Raw genomic sequence first — 16,768 nt, 5'->3', positions numbered from 1 at the left:
GGTTAGGGTTAGGGTTAGGGTTAGGGTTAGGGTTAGGGTTAGGGTTAGGGTTAGGGTTAGGGTTAGGGTTAGGGTTAGGGTTAGGGTTAGGGTTAGGGTTAGGGTTAGGGTTAGGGTTAGGGTTAGGGTTAGGGTTAGGGTTAGGGTTAGGGTTAGGGTTAGGGTTAGGGTTAGGGTTAGGGTTAGGGTTAGGGTTAGGGTTAGGGTTAGGGTTAGGGTTAGGGTTAGGGTTAGGGTTAGGGTTAGGGTTAGGGTTAGGGTTAGGGTTAGGGTTAGGGTTAGGGTTAGGGTTAGGGTTAGGGTTAGGGTTAGGGTTAGGGTTAGGGTTAGGGTTAGGGTTAGGGTTAGGGTTAGGGTTAGGGTTAGGGTTAGGGTTAGGGTTAGGGTTAGGGTTAGGGTTAGGGTTAGGGTTAGGGTTAGGGTTAGGGTTAGGGTTAGGGTTAGGGTTAGGGTTAGGGTTAGGGTTAGGGTTAGGGTTAGGGTTAGGGTTAGGGTTAGGGTTAGGGTTAGGGTTAGGGTTAGGGTTAGGGTTAGGGTTAGGGTTAGGGTTAGGGTTAGGGTTAGGGTTAGGGTTAGGGTTAGGGTTAGGGTTAGGGTTAGGGTTAGGGTTAGGGTTAGGGTTAGGGTTAGGGTTAGGGTTAGGGTTAGGGTTAGGGTTAGGGTTAGGGTTAGGGTTAGGGTTAGGGTTAGGGTTAGGGTTAGGGTTAGGGTTAGGGTTAGGGTTAGGGTTAGGGTTAGGGTTAGGGTTAGGGTTAGGGTTAGGGTTAGGGTTAGGGTTAGGGTTAGGGTTAGGGTTAGGGTTAGGGTTAGGGTTAGGGTTAGGGTTAGGGTTAGGGTTAGGGTTAGGGTTAGGGTTAGGGTTAGGGTTAGGGTTAGGGTTAGGGTTAGGGTTAGGGTTAGGGTTAGGGTTAGGGTTAGGGTTAGGGTTAGGGTTAGGGTTAGGGTTAGGGTTAGGGTTAGGGTTAGGGTTAGGGTTAGGGTTAGGGTTAGGGTTAGGGTTAGGGTTAGGGTTAGGGTTAGGGTTAGGGTTAGGGTTAGGGTTAGGGTTAGGGTTAGGGTTAGGGTTAGGGTTAGGGTTAGGGTTAGGGTTAGGGTTAGGGTTAGGGTTAGGGTTAGGGTTAGGGTTAGGGTTAGGGTTAGGGTTAGGGTTAGGGTTAGGGTTAGGGTTAGGGTTAGGGTTAGGGTTAGGGTTAGGGTTAGGGTTAGGGTTAGGGTTAGGGTTAGGGTTAGGGTTAGGGTTAGGGTTAGGGTTAGGGTTAGGGTTAGGGTTAGGGTTAGGGTTAGGGTTAGGGTTAGGGTTAGGGTTAGGGTTAGGGTTAGGGTTAGGGTTAGGGTTAGGGTTAGGGTTAGGGTTAGGGTTAGGGTTAGGGTTAGGGTTAGGGTTAGGGTTAGGGTTAGGGTTAGGGTTAGGGTTAGGGTTAGGGTTAGGGTTAGGGTTAGGGTTAGGGTTAGGGTTAGGGTTAGGGTTAGGGTTAGGGTTAGGGTTAGGGTTAGGGTTAGGGTTAGGGTTAGGGTTAGGGTTAGGGTTAGGGTTAGGGTTAGGGTTAGGGTTAGGGTTAGGGTTAGGGTTAGGGTTAGGGTTAGGGTTAGGGTTAGGGTTAGGGTTAGGGTTAGGGTTAGGGTTAGGGTTAGGGTTAGGGTTAGGGTTAGGGTTAGGGTTAGGGTTAGGGTTAGGGTTAGGGTTAGGGTTAGGGTTAGGGTTAGGGTTAGGGTTAGGGTTAGGGTTAGGGTTAGGGTTAGGGTTAGGGTTAGGGTTAGGGTTAGGGTTAGGGTTAGGGTTAGGGTTAGGGTTAGGGTTAGGGTTAGGGTTAGGGTTAGGGTTAGGGTTAGGGTTAGGGTTAGGGTTAGGGTTAGGGTTAGGGTTAGGGTTAGGGTTAGGGTTAGGGTTAGGGTTAGGGTTAGGGTTAGGGTTAGGGTTAGGGTTAGGGTTAGGGTTAGGGTTAGGGTTAGGGTTAGGGTTAGGGTTAGGGTTAGGGTTAGGGTTAGGGTTAGGGTTAGGGTTAGGGTTAGGGTTAGGGTTAGGGTTAGGGTTAGGGTTAGGGTTAGGGTTAGGGTTAGGGTTAGGGTTAGGGTTAGGGTTAGGGTTAGGGTTAGGGTTAGGGTTAGGGTTAGGGTTAGGGTTAGGGTTAGGGTTAGGGTTAGGGTTAGGGTTAGGGTTAGGGTTAGGGTTAGGGTTAGGGTTAGGGTTAGGGTTAGGGTTAGGGTTAGGGTTAGGGTTAGGGTTAGGGTTAGGGTTAGGGTTAGGGTTAGGGTTAGGGTTAGGGTTAGGGTTAGGGTTAGGGTTAGGGTTAGGGTTAGGGTTAGGGTTAGGGTTAGGGTTAGGGTTAGGGTTAGGGTTAGGGTTAGGGTTAGGGTTAGGGTTAGGGTTAGGGTTAGGGTTAGGGTTAGGGTTAGGGTTAGGGTTAGGGTTAGGGTTAGGGTTAGGGTTAGGGTTAGGGTTAGGGTTAGGGTTAGGGTTAGGGTTAGGGTTAGGGTTAGGGTTAGGGTTAGGGTTAGGGTTAGGGTTAGGGTTAGGGTTAGGGTTAGGGTTAGGGTTAGGGTTAGGGTTAGGGTTAGGGTTAGGGTTAGGGTTAGGGTTAGGGTTAGGGTTAGGGTTAGGGTTAGGGTTAGGGTTAGGGTTAGGGTTAGGGTTAGGGTTAGGGTTAGGGTTAGGGTTAGGGTTAGGGTTAGGGTTAGGGTTAGGGTTAGGGTTAGGGTTAGGGTTAGGGTTAGGGTTAGGGTTAGGGTTAGGGTTAGGGTTAGGGTTAGGGTTAGGGTTAGGGTTAGGGTTAGGGTTAGGGTTAGGGTTAGGGTTAGGGTTAGGGTTAGGGTTAGGGTTAGGGTTAGGGTTAGGGTTAGGGTTAGGGTTAGGGTTAGGGTTAGGGTTAGGGTTAGGGTTAGGGTTAGGGTTAGGGTTAGGGTTAGGGTTAGGGTTAGGGTTAGGGTTAGGGTTAGGGTTAGGGTTAGGGTTAGGGTTAGGGTTAGGGTTAGGGTTAGGGTTAGGGTTAGGGTTAGGGTTAGGGTTAGGGTTAGGGTTAGGGTTAGGGTTAGGGTTAGGGTTAGGGTTAGGGTTAGGGTTAGGGTTAGGGTTAGGGTTAGGGTTAGGGTTAGGGTTAGGGTTAGGGTTAGGGTTAGGGTTAGGGTTAGGGTTAGGGTTAGGGTGAGGGTTAGGGTTAGGGTTAGGGTTAGGGTTAGGGTTAGGGTTAGGGTTAGGGTTAGGGTTAGGGTTAGGGTTAGGGTTAGGGTTAGGGTTAGGGTTAGGGTTAGGGTTAGGGTTAGGGTTAGGGTTAGGGTTAGGGTTAGGGTTAGGGTTAGGGTTAGGGTTAGGGTTAGGGTTAGGGTTAGGGTTAGGGTTAGGGTTAGGGTTAGGGTTAGGGTTAGGGTTAGGGTTAGGGTTAGGGTTAGGGTTAGGGTTAGGGTTAGGGTTAGGGTTAGGGTTAGGGTTAGGGTTAGGGTTAGGGTTAGGGTTAGGGTTAGGGTTAGGGTTAGGGTTAGGGTTAGGGTTAGGGTTAGGGTTAGGGTTAGGGTTAGGGTTAGGGTTAGGGTTAGGGTTAGGGTTAGGGTTAGGGTTAGGGTTAGGGTTAGGGTTAGGGTTAGGGTTAGGGTTAGGGTTAGGGTTAGGGTTAGGGTTAGGGTTAGGGTTAGGGTTAGGGTTAGGGTTAGGGTTAGGGTTAGGGTTAGGGTTAGGGTTAGGGTTAGGGTTAGGGTTAGGGTTAGGGTTAGGGTTAGGGTTAGGGTTAGGGTTAGGGTTAGGGTTAGGGTTAGGGTTAGGGTTAGGGTTAGGGTTAGGGTTAGGGTTAGGGTTAGGGTTAGGGTTAGGGTTAGGGTTAGGGTTAGGGTTAGGGTTAGGGTTAGGGTTAGGGTTAGGGTTAGGGTTAGGGTTAGGGTTAGGGTTAGGGTTAGGGTTAGGGTTAGGGTTAGGGTTAGGGTTAGGGTTAGGGTTAGGGTTAGGGTTAGGGTTAGGGTTAGGGTTAGGGTTAGGGTTAGGGTTAGGGTTAGGGTTAGGGTTAGGGTTAGGGTTAGGGTTAGGGTTAGGGTTAGGGTTAGGGTTAGGGTTAGGGTTAGGGTTAGGGTTAGGGTTAGGGTTAGGGTTAGGGTTAGGGTTAGGGTTAGGGTTAGGGTTAGGGTTAGGGTTAGGGTTAGGGTTAGGGTTAGGGTTAGGGTTAGGGTTAGGGTTAGGGTTAGGGTTAGGGTTAGGGTTAGGGTTAGGGTTAGGGTTAGGGTTAGGGTTAGGGTTAGGGTTAGGGTTAGGGTTAGGGTTAGGGTTAGGGTTAGGGTTAGGGTTAGGGTTAGGGTTAGGGTTAGGGTTAGGGTTAGGGTTAGGGTTAGGGTTAGGGTTAGGGTTAGGGTTAGGGTTAGGGTTAGGGTTAGGGTTAGGGTTAGGGTTAGGGTTAGGGTTAGGGTTAGGGTTAGGGTTAGGGTTAGGGTTAGGGTTAGGGTTAGGGTTAGGGTTAGGGTTAGGGTTAGGGTTAGGGTTAGGGTTAGGGTTAGGGTTAGGGTTAGGGTTAGGGTTAGGGTTAGGGTTAGGGTTAGGGTTAGGGTTAGGGTTAGGGTTAGGGTTAGGGTTAGGGTTAGGGTTAGGGTTAGGGTTAGGGTTAGGGTTAGGGTTAGGGTTAGGGTTAGGGTTAGGGTTAGGGTTAGGGTTAGGGTTAGGGTTAGGGTTAGGGTTAGGGTTAGGGTTAGGGTTAGGGTTAGGGTTAGGGTTAGGGTTAGGGTTAGGGTTAGGGTTAGGGTTAGGGTTAGGGTTAGGGTTAGGGTTAGGGTTAGGGTTAGGGTTAGGGTTAGGGTTAGGGTTAGGGTTAGGGTTAGGGTTAGGGTTAGGGTTAGGGTTAGGGTTAGGGTTAGGGTTAGGGTTAGGGTTAGGGTTAGGGTTAGGGTTAGGGTTAGGGTTAGGGTTAGGGTTAGGGTTAGGGTTAGGGTTAGGGTTAGGGTTAGGGTTAGGGTTAGGGTTAGGGTTAGGGTTAGGGTTAGGGTTAGGGTTAGGGTTAGGGTTAGGGTTAGGGTTAGGGTTAGGGTTAGGGTTAGGGTTAGGGTTAGGGTTAGGGTTAGGGTTAGGGTTAGGGTTAGGGTTAGGGTTAGGGTTAGGGTTAGGGTTAGGGTTAGGGTTAGGGTTAGGGTTAGGGTTAGGGTTAGGGTTAGGGTTAGGGTTAGGGTTAGGGTTAGGGTTAGGGTTAGGGTTAGGGTTAGGGTTAGGGTTAGGGTTAGGGTTAGGGTTAGGGTTAGGGTTAGGGTTAGGGTTAGGGTTAGGGTTAGGGTTAGGGTTAGGGTTAGGGTTAGGGTTAGGGTTAGGGTTAGGGTTAGGGTTAGGGTTAGGGTTAGGGTTAGGGTTAGGGTTAGGGTTAGGGTTAGGGTTAGGGTTAGGGTTAGGGTTAGGGTTAGGGTTAGGGTTAGGGTTAGGGTTAGGGTTAGGGTTAGGGTTAGGGTTAGGGTTAGGGTTAGGGTTAGGGTTAGGGTTAGGGTTAGGGTTAGGGTTAGGGTTAGGGTTAGGGTTAGGGTTAGGGTTAGGGTTAGGGTTAGGGTTAGGGTTAGGGTTAGGGTTAGGGTTAGGGTTAGGGTTAGGGTTAGGGTTAGGGTTAGGGTTAGGGTTAGGGTTAGGGTTAGGGTTAGGGTTAGGGTTAGGGTTAGGGTTAGGGTTAGGGTTAGGGTTAGGGTTAGGGTTAGGGTTAGGGTTAGGGTTAGGGTTAGGGTTAGGGTTAGGGTTAGGGTTAGGGTTAGGGTTAGGGTTAGGGTTAGGGTTAGGGTTAGGGTTAGGGTTAGGGTTAGGGTTAGGGTTAGGGTTAGGGTTAGGGTTAGGGTTAGGGTTAGGGTTAGGGTTAGGGTTAGGGTTAGGGTTAGGGTTAGGGTTAGGGTTAGGGTTAGGGTTAGGGTTAGGGTTAGGGTTAGGGTTAGGGTTAGGGTTAGGGTTAGGGTTAGGGTTAGGGTTAGGGTTAGGGTTAGGGTTAGGGTTAGGGTTAGGGTTAGGGTTAGGGTTAGGGTTAGGGTTAGGGTTAGGGTTAGGGTTAGGGTTAGGGTTAGGGTTAGGGTTAGGGTTAGGGTTAGGGTTAGGGTTAGGGTTAGGGTTAGGGTTAGGGTTAGGGTTAGGGTTAGGGTTAGGGTTAGGGTTAGGGTTAGGGTTAGGGTTAGGGTTAGGGTTAGGGTTAGGGTTAGGGTTAGGGTTAGGGTTAGGGTTAGGGTTAGGGTTAGGGTTAGGGTTAGGGTTAGGGTTAGGGTTAGGGTTAGGGTTAGGGTTAGGGTTAGGGTTAGGGTTAGGGTTAGGGTTAGGGTTAGGGTTAGGGTTAGGGTTAGGGTTAGGGTTAGGGTTAGGGTTAGGGTTAGGGTTAGGGTTAGGGTTAGGGTTAGGGTTAGGGTTAGGGTTAGGGTTAGGGTTAGGGTTAGGGTTAGGGTTAGGGTTAGGGTTAGGGTTAGGGTTAGGGTTAGGGTTAGGGTTAGGGTTAGGGTTAGGGTTAGGGTTAGGGTTAGGGTTAGGGTTAGGGTTAGGGTTAGGGTTAGGGTTAGGGTTAGGGTTAGGGTTAGGGTTAGGGTTAGGGTTAGGGTTAGGGTTAGGGTTAGGGTTAGGGTTAGGGTTAGGGTTAGGGTTAGGGTTAGGGTTAGGGTTAGGGTTAGGGTTAGGGTTAGGGTTAGGGTTAGGGTTAGGGTTAGGGTTAGGGTTAGGGTTAGGGTTAGGGTTAGGGTTAGGGTTAGGGTTAGGGTTAGGGTTAGGGTTAGGGTTAGGGTTAGGGTTAGGGTTAGGGTTAGGGTTAGGGTTAGGGTTAGGGTTAGGGTTAGGGTTAGGGTTAGGGTTAGGGTTAGGGTTAGGGTTAGGGTTAGGGTTAGGGTTAGGGTTAGGGTTAGGGTTAGGGTTAGGGTTAGGGTTAGGGTTAGGGTTAGGGTTAGGGTTAGGGTTAGGGTTAGGGTTAGGGTTAGGGTTAGGGTTAGGGTTAGGGTTAGGGTTAGGGTTAGGGTTAGGGTTAGGGTTAGGGTTAGGGTTAGGGTTAGGGTTAGGGTTAGGGTTAGGGTTAGGGTTAGGGTTAGGGTTAGGGTTAGGGTTAGGGTTAGGGTTAGGGTTAGGGTTAGGGTTAGGGTTAGGGTTAGGGTTAGGGTTAGGGTTAGGGTTAGGGTTAGGGTTAGGGTTAGGGTTAGGGTTAGGGTTAGGGTTAGGGTTAGGGTTAGGGTTAGGGTTAGGGTTAGGGTTAGGGTTAGGGTTAGGGTTAGGGTTAGGGTTAGGGTTAGGGTTAGGGTTAGGGTTAGGGTTAGGGTTAGGGTTAGGGTTAGGGTTAGGGTTAGGGTTAGGGTTAGGGTTAGGGTTAGGGTTAGGGTTAGGGTTAGGGTTAGGGTTAGGGTTAGGGTTAGGGTTAGGGTTAGGGTTAGGGTTAGGGTTAGGGTTAGGGTTAGGGTTAGGGTTAGGGTTAGGGTTAGGGTTAGGGTTAGGGTTAGGGTTAGGGTTAGGGTTAGGGTTAGGGTTAGGGTTAGGGTTAGGGTTAGGGTTAGGGTTAGGGTTAGGGTTAGGGTTAGGGTTAGGGTTAGGGTTAGGGTTAGGGTTAGGGTTAGGGTTAGGGTTAGGGTTAGGGTTAGGGTTAGGGTTAGGGTTAGGGTTAGGGTTAGGGTTAGGGTTAGGGTTAGGGTTAGGGTTAGGGTTAGGGTTAGGGTTAGGGTTAGGGTTAGGGTTAGGGTTAGGGTTAGGGTTAGGGTTAGGGTTAGGGTTAGGGTTAGGGTTAGGGTTAGGGTTAGGGTTAGGGTTAGGGTTAGGGTTAGGGTTAGGGTTAGGGTTAGGGTTAGGGTTAGGGTTAGGGTTAGGGTTAGGGTTAGGGTTAGGGTTAGGGTTAGGGTTAGGGTTAGGGTTAGGGTTAGGGTTAGGGTTAGGGTTAGGGTTAGGGTTAGGGTTAGGGTTAGGGTTAGGGTTAGGGTTAGGGTTAGGGTTAGGGTTAGGGTTAGGGTTAGGGTTAGGGTTAGGGTTAGGGTTAGGGTTAGGGTTAGGGTTAGGGTTAGGGTTAGGGTTAGGGTTAGGGTTAGGGTTAGGGTTAGGGTTAGGGTTAGGGTTAGGGTTAGGGTTAGGGTTAGGGTTAGGGTTAGGGTTAGGGTTAGGGTTAGGGTTAGGGTTAGGGTTAGGGTTAGGGTTAGGGTTAGGGTTAGGGTTAGGGTTAGGGTTAGGGTTAGGGTTAGGGTTAGGGTTAGGGTTAGGGTTAGGGTTAGGGTTAGGGTTAGGGTTAGGGTTAGGGTTAGGGTTAGGGTTAGGGTTAGGGTTAGGGTTAGGGTTAGGGTTAGGGTTAGGGTTAGGGTTAGGGTTAGGGTTAGGGTTAGGGTTAGGGTTAGGGTTAGGGTTAGGGTTAGGGTTAGGGTTAGGGTTAGGGTTAGGGTTAGGGTTAGGGTTAGGGTTAGGGTTAGGGTTAGGGTTAGGGTTAGGGTTAGGGTTAGGGTTAGGGTTAGGGTTAGGGTTAGGGTTAGGGTTAGGGTTAGGGTTAGGGTTAGGGTTAGGGTTAGGGTTAGGGTTAGGGTTAGGGTTAGGGTTAGGGTTAGGGTTAGGGTTAGGGTTAGGGTTAGGGTTAGGGTTAGGGTTAGGGTTAGGGTTAGGGTTAGGGTTAGGGTTAGGGTTAGGGTTAGGGTTAGGGTTAGGGTTAGGGTTAGGGTTAGGGTTAGGGTTAGGGTTAGGGTTAGGGTTAGGGTTAGGGTTAGGGTTAGGGTTAGGGTTAGGGTTAGGGTTAGGGTTAGGGTTAGGGTTAGGGTTAGGGTTAGGGTTAGGGTTAGGGTTAGGGTTAGGGTTAGGGTTAGGGTTAGGGTTAGGGTTAGGGTTAGGGTTAGGGTTAGGGTTAGGGTTAGGGTTAGGGTTAGGGTTAGGGTTAGGGTTAGGGTTAGGGTTAGGGTTAGGGTTAGGGTTAGGGTTAGGGTTAGGGTTAGGGTTAGGGTTAGGGTTAGGGTTAGGGTTAGGGTTAGGGTTAGGGTTAGGGTTAGGGTTAGGGTTAGGGTTAGGGTTAGGGTTAGGGTTAGGGTTAGGGTTAGGGTTAGGGTTAGGGTTAGGGTTAGGGTTAGGGTTAGGGTTAGGGTTAGGGTTAGGGTTAGGGTTAGGGTTAGGGTTAGGGTTAGGGTTAGGGTTAGGGTTAGGGTTAGGGTTAGGGTTAGGGTTAGGGTTAGGGTTAGGGTTAGGGTTAGGGTTAGGGTTAGGGTTAGGGTTAGGGTTAGGGTTAGGGTTAGGGTTAGGGTTAGGGTTAGGGTTAGGGTTAGGGTTAGGGTTAGGGTTAGGGTTAGGGTTAGGGTTAGGGTTAGGGTTAGGGTTAGGGTTAGGGTTAGGGTTAGGGTTAGGGTTAGGGTTAGGGTTAGGGTTAGGGTTAGGGTTAGGGTTAGGGTTAGGGTTAGGGTTAGGGTTAGGGTTAGGGTTAGGGTTAGGGTTAGGGTTAGGGTTAGGGTTAGGGTTAGGGTTAGGGTTAGGGTTAGGGTTAGGGTTAGGGTTAGGGTTAGGGTTAGGGTTAGGGTTAGGGTTAGGGTTAGGGTTAGGGTTAGGGTTAGGGTTAGGGTTAGGGTTAGGGTTAGGGTTAGGGTTAGGGTTAGGGTTAGGGTTAGGGTTAGGGTTAGGGTTAGGGTTAGGGTTAGGGTTAGGGTTAGGGTTAGGGTTAGGGTTAGGGTTAGGGTTAGGGTTAGGGTTAGGGTTAGGGTTAGGGTTAGGGTTAGGGTTAGGGTTAGGGTTAGGGTTAGGGTTAGGGTTAGGGTTAGGGTTAGGGTTAGGGTTAGGGTTAGGGTTAGGGTTAGGGTTAGGGTTAGGGTTAGGGTTAGGGTTAGGGTTAGGGTTAGGGTTAGGGTTAGGGTTAGGGTTAGGGTTAGGGTTAGGGTTAGGGTTAGGGTTAGGGTTAGGGTTAGGGTTAGGGTTAGGGTTAGGGTTAGGGTTAGGGTTAGGGTTAGGGTTAGGGTTAGGGTTAGGGTTAGGGTTAGGGTTAGGGTTAGGGTTAGGGTTAGGGTTAGGGTTAGGGTTAGGGTTAGGGTTAGGGTTAGGGTTAGGGTTAGGGTTAGGGTTAGGGTTAGGGTTAGGGTTAGGGTTAGGGTTAGGGTTAGGGTTAGGGTTAGGGTTAGGGTTAGGGTTAGGGTTAGGGTTAGGGTTAGGGTTAGGGTTAGGGTTAGGGTTAGGGTTAGGGTTAGGGTTAGGGTTAGGGTTAGGGTTAGGGTTAGGGTTAGGGTTAGGGTTAGGGTTAGGGTTAGGGTTAGGGTTAGGGTTAGGGTTAGGGTTAGGGTTAGGGTTAGGGTTAGGGTTAGGGTTAGGGTTAGGGTTAGGGTTAGGGTTAGGGTTAGGGTTAGGGTTAGGGTTAGGGTTAGGGTTAGGGTTAGGGTTAGGGTTAGGGTTAGGGTTAGGGTTAGGGTTAGGGTTAGGGTTAGGGTTAGGGTTAGGGTTAGGGTTAGGGTTAGGGTTAGGGTTAGGGTTAGGGTTAGGGTTAGGGTTAGGGTTAGGGTTAGGGTTAGGGTTAGGGTTAGGGTTAGGGTTAGGGTTAGGGTTAGGGTTAGGGTTAGGGTTAGGGTTAGGGTTAGGGTTAGGGTTAGGGTTAGGGTTAGGGTTAGGGTTAGGGTTAGGGTTAGGGTTAGGGTTAGGGTTAGGGTTAGGGTTAGGGTTAGGGTTAGGGTTAGGGTTAGGGTTAGGGTTAGGGTTAGGGTTAGGGTTAGGGTTAGGGTTAGGGTTAGGGTTAGGGTTAGGGTTAGGGTTAGGGTTAGGGTTAGGGTTAGGGTTAGGGTTAGGGTTAGGGTTAGGGTTAGGGTTAGGGTTAGGGTTAGGGTTAGGGTTAGGGTTAGGGTTAGGGTTAGGGTTAGGGTTAGGGTTAGGGTTAGGGTTAGGGTTAGGGTTAGGGTTAGGGTTAGGGTTAGGGTTAGGGTTAGGGTTAGGGTTAGGGTTAGGGTTAGGGTTAGGGTTAGGGTTAGGGTTAGGGTTAGGGTTAGGGTTAGGGTTAGGGTTAGGGTTAGGGTTAGGGTTAGGGTTAGGGTTAGGGTTAGGGTTAGGGTTAGGGTTAGGGTTAGGGTTAGGGTTAGGGTTAGGGTTAGGGTTAGGGTTAGGGTTAGGGTTAGGGTTAGGGTTAGGGTTAGGGTTAGGGTTAGGGTTAGGGTTAGGGTTAGGGTTAGGGTTAGGGTTAGGGTTAGGGTTAGGGTTAGGGTTAGGGTTAGGGTTAGGGTTAGGGTTAGGGTTAGGGTTAGGGTTAGGGTTAGGGTTAGGGTTAGGGTTAGGGTTAGGGTTAGGGTTAGGGTTAGGGTTAGGGTTAGGGTTAGGGTTAGGGTTAGGGTTAGGGTTAGGGTTAGGGTTAGGGTTAGGGTTAGGGTTAGGGTTAGGGTTAGGGTTAGGGTTAGGGTTAGGGTTAGGGTTAGGGTTAGGGTTAGGGTTAGGGTTAGGGTTAGGGTTAGGGTTAGGGTTAGGGTTAGGGTTAGGGTTAGGGTTAGGGTTAGGGTTAGGGTTAGGGTTAGGGTTAGGGTTAGGGTTAGGGTTAGGGTTAGGGTTAGGGTTAGGGTTAGGGTTAGGGTTAGGGTTAGGGTTAGGGTTAGGGTTAGGGTTAGGGTTAGGGTTAGGGTTAGGGTTAGGGTTAGGGTTAGGGTTAGGGTTAGGGTTAGGGTTAGGGTTAGGGTTAGGGTTAGGGTTAGGGTTAGGGTTAGGGTTAGGGTTAGGGTTAGGGTTAGGGTTAGGGTTAGGGTTAGGGTTAGGGTTAGGGTTAGGGTTAGGGTTAGGGTTAGGGTTAGGGTTAGGGTTAGGGTTAGGGTTAGGGTTAGGGTTAGGGTTAGGGTTAGGGTTAGGGTTAGGGTTAGGGTTAGGGTTAGGGTTAGGGTTAGGGTTAGGGTTAGGGTTAGGGTTAGGGTTAGGGTTAGGGTTAGGGTTAGGGTTAGGGTTAGGGTTAGGGTTAGGGTTAGGGTTAGGGTTAGGGTTAGGGTTAGGGTTAGGGTTAGGGTTAGGGTTAGGGTTAGGGTTAGGGTTAGGGTTAGGGTTAGGGTTAGGGTTAGGGTTAGGGTTAGGGTTAGGGTTAGGGTTAGGGTTAGGGTTAGGGTTAGGGTTAGGGTTAGGGTTAGGGTTAGGGTTAGGGTTAGGGTTAGGGTTAGGGTTAGGGTTAGGGTTAGGGTTAGGGTTAGGGTTAGGGTTAGGGTTAGGGTTAGGGTTAGGGTTAGGGTTAGGGTTAGGGTTAGGGTTAGGGTTAGGGTTAGGGTTAGGGTTAGGGTTAGGGTTAGGGTTAGGGTTAGGGTTAGGGTTAGGGTTAGGGTTAGGGTTAGGGTTAGGGTTAGGGTTAGGGTTAGGGTTAGGGTTAGGGTTAGGGTTAGGGTTAGGGTTAGGGTTAGGGTTAGGGTTAGGGTTAGGGTTAGGGTTAGGGTTAGGGTTAGGGTTAGGGTTAGGGTTAGGGTTAGGGTTAGGGTTAGGGTTAGGGTTAGGGTTAGGGTTAGGGTTAGGGTTAGGGTTAGGGTTAGGGTTAGGGTTAGGGTTAGGGTTAGGGTTAGGGTTAGGGTTAGGGTTAGGGTTAGGGTTAGGGTTAGGGTTAGGGTTAGGGTTAGGGTTAGGGTTAGGGTTAGGGTTAGGGTTAGGGTTAGGGTTAGGGTTAGGGTTAGGGTTAGGGTTAGGGTTAGGGTTAGGGTTAGGGTTAGGGTTAGGGTTAGGGTTAGGGTTAGGGTTAGGGTTAGGGTTAGGGTTAGGGTTAGGGTTAGGGTTAGGGTTAGGGTTAGGGTTAGGGTTAGGGTTAGGGTTAGGGTTAGGGTTAGGGTTAGGGTTAGGGTTAGGGTTAGGGTTAGGGTTAGGGTTAGGGTTAGGGTTAGGGTTAGGGTTAGGGTTAGGGTTAGGGTTAGGGTTAGGGTTAGGGTTAGGGTTAGGGTTAGGGTTAGGGTTAGGGTTAGGGTTAGGGTTAGGGTTAGGGTTAGGGTTAGGGTTAGGGTTAGGGTTAGGGTTAGGGTTAGGGTTAGGGTTAGGGTTAGGGTTAGGGTTAGGGTTAGGGTTAGGGTTAGGGTTAGGGTTAGGGTTAGGGTTAGGGTTAGGGTTAGGGTTAGGGTTAGGGTTAGGGTTAGGGTTAGGGTTAGGGTTAGGGTTAGGGTTAGGGTTAGGGTTAGGGTTAGGGTTAGGGTTAGGGTTAGGGTTAGGGTTAGGGTTAGGGTTAGGGTTAGGGTTAGGGTTAGGGTTAGGGTTAGGGTTAGGGTTAGGGTTAGGGTTAGGGTTAGGGTTAGGGTTAGGGTTAGGGTTAGGGTTAGGGTTAGGGTTAGGGTTAGGGTTAGGGTTAGGGTTAGGGTTAGGGTTAGGGTTAGGGTTAGGGTTAGGGTTAGGGTTAGGGTTAGGGTTAGGGTTAGGGTTAGGGTTAGGGTTAGGGTTAGGGTTAGGGTTAGGGTTAGGGTTAGGGTTAGGGTTAGGGTTAGGGTTAGGGTTAGGGTTAGGGTTAGGGTTAGGGTTAGGGTTAGGGTTAGGGTTAGGGTTAGGGTTAGGGTTAGGGTTAGGGTTAGGGTTAGGGTTAGGGTTAGGGTTAGGGTTAGGGTTAGGGTTAGGGTTAGGGTTAGGGTTAGGGTTAGGGTTAGGGTTAGGGTTAGGGTTAGGGTTAGGGTTAGGGTTAGGGTTAGGGTTAGGGTTAGGGTTAGGGTTAGGGTTAGGGTTAGGGTTAGGGTTAGGGTTAGGGTTAGGGTTAGGGTTAGGGTTAGGGTTAGGGTTAGGGTTAGGGTTAGGGTTAGGGTTAGGGTTAGGGTTAGGGTTAGGGTTAGGGTTAGGGTTAGGGTTAGGGTTAGGGTTAGGGTTAGGGTTAGGGTTAGGGTTAGGGTTAGGGTTAGGGTTAGGGTTAGGGTTAGGGTTAGGGTTAGGGTTAGGGTTAGGGTTAGGGTTAGGGTTAGGGTTAGGGTTAGGGTTAGGGTTAGGGTTAGGGTTAGGGTTAGGGTTAGGGTTAGGGTTAGGGTTAGGGTTAGGGTTAGGGTTAGGGTTAGGGTTAGGGTTAGGGTTAGGGTTAGGGTTAGGGTTAGGGTTAGGGTTAGGGTTAGGGTTAGGGTTAGGGTTAGGGTTAGGGTTAGGGTTAGGGTTAGGGTTAGGGTTAGGGTTAGGGTTAGGGTTAGGGTTAGGGTTAGGGTTAGGGTTAGGGTTAGGGTTAGGGTTAGGGTTAGGGTTAGGGTTAGGGTTAGGGTTAGGGTTAGGGTTAGGGTTAGGGTTAGGGTTAGGGTTAGGGTTAGGGTTAGGGTTAGGGTTAGGGTTAGGGTTAGGGTTAGGGTTAGGGTTAGGGTTAGGGTTAGGGTTAGGGTTAGGGTTAGGGTTAGGGTTAGGGTTAGGGTTAGGGTTAGGGTTAGGGTTAGGGTTAGGGTTAGGGTTAGGGTTAGGGTTAGGGTTAGGGTTAGGGTTAGGGTTAGGGTTAGGGTTAGGGTTAGGGTTAGGGTTAGGGTTAGGGTTAGGGTTAGGGTTAGGGTTAGGGTTAGGGTTAGGGTTAGGGTTAGGGTTAGGGTTAGGGTTAGGGTTAGGGTTAGGGTTAGGGTTAGGGTTAGGGTTAGGGTTAGGGTTAGGGTTAGGGTTAGGGTTAGGGTTAGGGTTAGGGTTAGGGTTAGGGTTAGGGTTAGGGTTAGGGTTAGGGTTAGGGTTAGGGTTAGGGTTAGGGTTAGGGTTAGGGTTAGGGTTAGGGTTAGGGTTAGGGTTAGGGTTAGGGTTAGGGTTAGGGTTAGGGTTAGGGTTAGGGTTAGGGTTAGGGTTAGGGTTAGGGTTAGGGTTAGGGTTAGGGTTAGGGTTAGGGTTAGGGTTAGGGTTAGGGTTAGGGTTAGGGTTAGGGTTAGGGTTAGGGTTAGGGTTAGGGTTAGGGTTAGGGTTAGGGTTAGGGTTAGGGTTAGGGTTAGGGTTAGGGTTAGGGTTAGGGTTAGGGTTAGGGTTAGGGTTAGGGTTAGGGTTAGGGTTAGGGTTAGGGTTAGGGTTAGGGTTAGGGTTAGGGTTAGGGTTAGGGTTAGGGTTAGGGTTAGGGTTAGGGTTAGGGTTAGGGTTAGGGTTAGGGTTAGGGTTAGGGTTAGGGTTAGGGTTAGGGTTAGGGTTAGGGTTAGGGTTAGGGTTAGGGTTAGGGTTAGGGTTAGGGTTAGGGTTAGGGTTAGGGTTAGGGTTAGGGTTAGGGTTAGGGTTAGGGTTAGGGTTAGGGTTAGGGTTAGGGTTAGGGTTAGGGTTAGGGTTAGGGTTAGGGTTAGGGTTAGGGTTAGGGTTAGGGTTAGGGTTAGGGTTAGGGTTAGGGTTAGGGTTAGGGTTAGGGTTAGGGTTAGGGTTAGGGTTAGGGTTAGGGTTAGGGTTAGGGTTAGGGTTAGGGTTAGGGTTAGGGTTAGGGTTAGGGTTAGGGTTAGGGTTAGGGTTAGGGTTAGGGTTAGGGTTAGGGTTAGGGTTAGGGTTAGGGTTAGGGTTAGGGTTAGGGTTAGGGTTAGGGTTAGGGTTAGGGTTAGGGTTAGGGTTAGGGTTAGGGTTAGGGTTAGGGTTAGGGTTAGGGTTAGGGTTAGGGTTAGGGTTAGGGTTAGGGTTAGGGTTAGGGTTAGGGTTAGGGTTAGGGTTAGGGTTAGGGTTAGGGTTAGGGTTAGGGTTAGGGTTAGGGTTAGGGTTAGGGTTAGGGTTAGGGTTAGGGTTAGGGTTAGGGTTAGGGTTAGGGTTAGGGTTAGGGTTAGGGTTAGGGTTAGGGTTAGGGTTAGGGTTAGGGTTAGGGTTAGGGTTAGGGTTAGGGTTAGGGTTAGGGTTAGGGTTAGGGTTAGGGTTAGGGTTAGGGTTAGGGTTAGGGTTAGGGTTAGGGTTAGGGTTAGGGTTAGGGTTAGGGTTAGGGTTAGGGTTAGGGTTAGGGTTAGGGTTAGGGTTAGGGTTAGGGTTAGGGTTAGGGTTAGGGTTAGGGTTAGGGTTAGGGTTAGGGTTAGGGTTAGGGTTAGGGTTAGGGTTAGGGTTAGGGTTAGGGTTAGGGTTAGGGTTAGGGTTAGGGTTAGGGTTAGGGTTAGGGTTAGGGTTAGGGTTAGGGTTAGGGTTAGGGTTAGGGTTAGGGTTAGGGTTAGGGTTAGGGTTAGGGTTAGGGTTAGGGTTAGGGTTAGGGTTAGGGTTAGGGTTAGGGTTAGGGTTAGGGTTAGGGTTAGGGTTAGGGTTAGGGTTAGGGTTAGGGTTAGGGTTAGGGTTAGGGTTAGGGTTAGGGTTAGGGTTAGGGTTAGGGTTAGGGTTAGGGTTAGGGTTAGGGTTAGGGTTAGGGTTAGGGTTAGGGTTAGGGTTAGGGTTAGGGTTAGGGTTAGGGTTAGGGTTAGGGTTAGGGTTAGGGTTAGGGTTAGGGTTAGGGTTAGGGTTAGGGTTAGGGTTAGGGTTAGGGTTAGGGTTAGGGTTAGGGTTAGGGTTAGGGTTAGGGTTAGGGTTAGGGTTAGGGTTAGGGTTAGGGTTAGGGTTAGGGTTAGGGTTAGGGTTAGGGTTAGGGTTAGGGTTAGGGTTAGGGTTAGGGTTAGGGTTAGGGTTAGGGTTAGGGTTAGGGTTAGGGTTAGGGTTAGGGTTAGGGTTAGGGTTAGGGTTAGGGTTAGGGTTAGGGTTAGGGTTAGGGTTAGGGTTAGGGTTAGGGTTAGGGTTAGGGTTAGGGTTAGGGTTAGGGTTAGGGTTAGGGTTAGGGTTAGGGTTAGGGTTAGGGTTAGGGTTAGGGTTAGGGTTAGGGTTAGGGTTAGGGTTAGGGTTAGGGTTAGGGTTAGGGTTAGGGTTAGGGTTAGGGTTAGGGTTAGGGTTAGGGTTAGGGTTAGGGTTAGGGTTAGGGTTAGGGTTAGGGTTAGGGTTAGGGTTAGGGTTAGGGTTAGGGTTAGGGTTAGGGTTAGGGTTAGGGTTAGGGTTAGGGTTAGGGTTAGGGTTAGGGTTAGGGTTAGGGTTAGGGTTAGGGTTAGGGTTAGGGTT

This window comes from Phasianus colchicus, chromosome 23 (assembly GCF_987193195.1).
Source record: "Phasianus colchicus chromosome 23, bPhaCol1.hap1.1, whole genome shotgun sequence".
NCBI classification, from domain to species: domain Eukaryota; kingdom Metazoa; phylum Chordata; class Aves; order Galliformes; family Phasianidae; genus Phasianus; species Phasianus colchicus.
This window is presented reverse-complemented; position numbering follows the sequence as displayed.